The sequence below is a fragment of the Gossypium raimondii genome, chromosome 10 (assembly GCF_025698545.1).
Source record: "Gossypium raimondii isolate GPD5lz chromosome 10, ASM2569854v1, whole genome shotgun sequence".
Taxonomy (NCBI): Eukaryota; Viridiplantae; Streptophyta; class Magnoliopsida; order Malvales; family Malvaceae; genus Gossypium; species Gossypium raimondii.
The window spans coordinates 36806037-36809036 of NC_068574.1; the positions used below are offsets into that span (position 1 = coordinate 36806037).

General features: G+C 36.4%; 1 non-coding gene across 1 annotated transcript; it reads left to right on the top strand.

Annotated features, from left to right (window-relative positions):
- The first annotated feature begins 2694 nt into the window (after window positions 1-2694).
- LOC128034330 (small nucleolar RNA R71) lies at window positions 2695-2800 on the top strand. Its single transcript, XR_008190458.1, has one exon. It is a non-coding gene; the product is annotated as a small nucleolar RNA R71 (small nucleolar RNA).
- Window positions 2801-3000: the final 200 nt, after the last annotated feature.

The window sequence follows — 3000 nt, forward strand, 5'->3', positions numbered from 1 at the left end:
CCATTAATAGTTCAAATCCCTTTTCCTGAATAAAAGTTTTTCCTTGAAGTTTGAGAAAGTACTTCTCGACATTTTGGGTTCAAAATTTTAAGGGATTCAACACCACCTGTGGTTCTTGCACGTTAGTTTTTCTGCTCTTCCTATAGTTTTTCTGCTCTTCCTAGCGGGCATATCCGGTATTAAAACTTTAGGAAAACTATTAAATTTAAGCAATGTATTTCACAAGCAACGGAACAGTAAAATTCAAGTTTAGAACTTTTAACTTCATATAATTTGTTCAGATTCCCTTGAAAAGCTCGCTCGTTGTTGTTCCTTTGATTGTTTTCTCTTACTTCTACACCAAATCAACTTGAAAGAAGATGAAATTTGCAAGAAACTGAATATGCAGAGGTTTTAAGAAATTTTGAAGGATTTGGGAGGGTTTAGATGTTAAAAGAATTTTAATCTTATGTTAAAAATAGTTTTTAGGTTTTTAAAGTGGTTTTTAAGGATAAAAATCAGGTTAAAACAGGGTTTATGTCGTTGGGTGTCGCAATCGGATCGAGCCAACCCTACAAAAAATCGCAACGATGTCACAACATAGGGGTTTTGTGTCGTGAAATCCCTGGTAGATTGCCATTGTTGTGACACTAGGGTTCGATGTTGCGACACACTTTGAAATTTTGGAAATCTAGGTAGACTGTCTTTTGCGTTGCGATATAGAGGTTCCATGTCACGACATCATGTTGGTTTTCTCAATTCCTTTGATTCTGGCCTTGGTGTTGCGACACAGGGTTGCTGTGTTGCAACACTGACTCTGTTTTTCCCCAAAATTCCAATTTCCAGAGTGTCATGATTCCTATAAAACATAAATTTGAAACAAATTAGAATCTAGACTAAACAGTTAGTTAAATAAACAATAATTTATATAAAATTAGAAGTTAATCCAAATTGTTAGGTTTTACTGTCGGATTCGTGCTACAACTCCATCGATATATACGAGGATGCTTTTCTATTTCTTTAGTTAGTCCATTGCCTGTCGTGCCACTACACCTTATTTCGCTTGTCCCTTTCTTTGAACCTATTGTTTTGACCTGCATTGGTACAAAAAATACTTCCCTTGATTTTCCTATATTCCTCACTCTGTTGGTGACCACATTTAAAATTTTTTGTTCCATCATTTATCTTGATGGTTAACTCATTTTTCTCTAGATTGATTGTGGACCTTGACATAGCTAGAAAAAGGTCTACCTAATAGAATGGATATTTCACGGTCTTCCTCAAAGTTGAGGATCACAAAGTCTGTAGGGATTATGAAATTACACACGTTAACCAACACATCTTCCAATACTCTCATAGGTTGTACTGACAATCTATCGGCTAACTGTAATGTAATTTGAATATTTTTGAGGTCTCTTAACTCGAGTTATTCATATATAGACAAAGCATTAGGTTTATGCTATATCCTAAGTCACATAGAGCTTTATTGAAATGAATATACCCTATCTCTATAGGAATTATGAAACTCCCCAAGTATTTTAATTTTGGGGACCTTATCTTGATATTAGCACACTACATGATACGTCTATATTAACCTATTCTCCATTTTTAATTTTCCTCCGCCTTGACATAATTTCTTTAAGGTACCTGACATACTTTGGAACTTTTTCAATTAAGACTATCAATAGCATGTTAACATTTAATGATTTGAATAAATTTAGAAAACCTACAAAATCATCTTCATTTCGTCTTTATTTCTCAATCAATTGTGACAGGAATGGTACCTTTGTAATTGCAGGTTCCTTTATTAGTTCTTTCTTCGGTTCAACTATCGGTCAACTACTTCTTCCAGTTCTGGTTCATCTATAGCTTTTAAAGGCTCTTCAAGAAGATCATCAGTATTCCCCTTGTTCACCTCCTGAATTGGGTTTTCTGGGCTACTCAGCACTTTACCCCATCAGAGAACGATTGCTTTCACATGTTCCTTCCCCTCTCTCTGAGGATTATCTTTAGTGTTACTAGGGTTACCAGTGCCAATTTGTATCTTGATGCCTCCCATCATGCTCATTAATTGACTCATTTGATCTTCAAGCTTAGTCCACTGAATTGGTGCACTTAGATTGCACATGTTTCACGTCCGTCCTCATTGACTACATTTTCCCTTCAGCTCAATCCAAACGTTGACCACATACAATATGGTCATTTGGGTTGGCCCTCTCCTGAGGTTTCTGTAAATAAGGAGGTTGATAGTTAGCATTTTTAACTTGATAAGAGCTATCACTTCTTCATTGATTTCCTACCTATCTCAAATTCGAGTGATCTCTCCATCCGGGGTTGTATGTATTCGATTAAGGGTTTCCACCCCTATTCCTGTTGTATTTCACATCCTCAGTTGGATTGTTAATATAGTGGAAGATTGGTTTGTCTCCTCCATACATAGATGGTGCACTATTCGAAGCCTCAATACAGTTGAGTCTGTCGACTAATTGTTTGTATTTGTCATCTTCCTGGATAACCTTCACCATAGAAGGTCTTTGGCCATATGTATAGTATTTAGTTGGCCATTTACAGGAGTTCATCGCCATGTTTTCTATCAATTTATATGCGTTCTCATATGTCTTGTTCATTAAAGCTCTTGCTGCTACACCATCTCACACTGATTGTGCATGTGCATCCAACCCATTATATAACATCTGCAATCGTAACCACTCAGGTAGTCCGTGGTATGGGCATTTTTTAATAACCATTTTAATGTGCTCTCAAGCTTCATGGAAACTTTCACCTTCTAATTGTTTAAACATAGAAACCTCTCTCCTTAGCTGGACCGTCTTGTTAATAAGGAAGAACTTTTGTAGGAATTTTCGTACAAGCTCATCCCATGTCGAAATGAATCCTAGTGCCTACGAATCTAACCACGAGAAAGCGTTATCTATTAAGGAGAAGGGGAACAACTGAAGATGAATACGTAATCGGTAACCCGATTATATTCAAATGTGTCACAAACCTGAAGGAACTATTTTC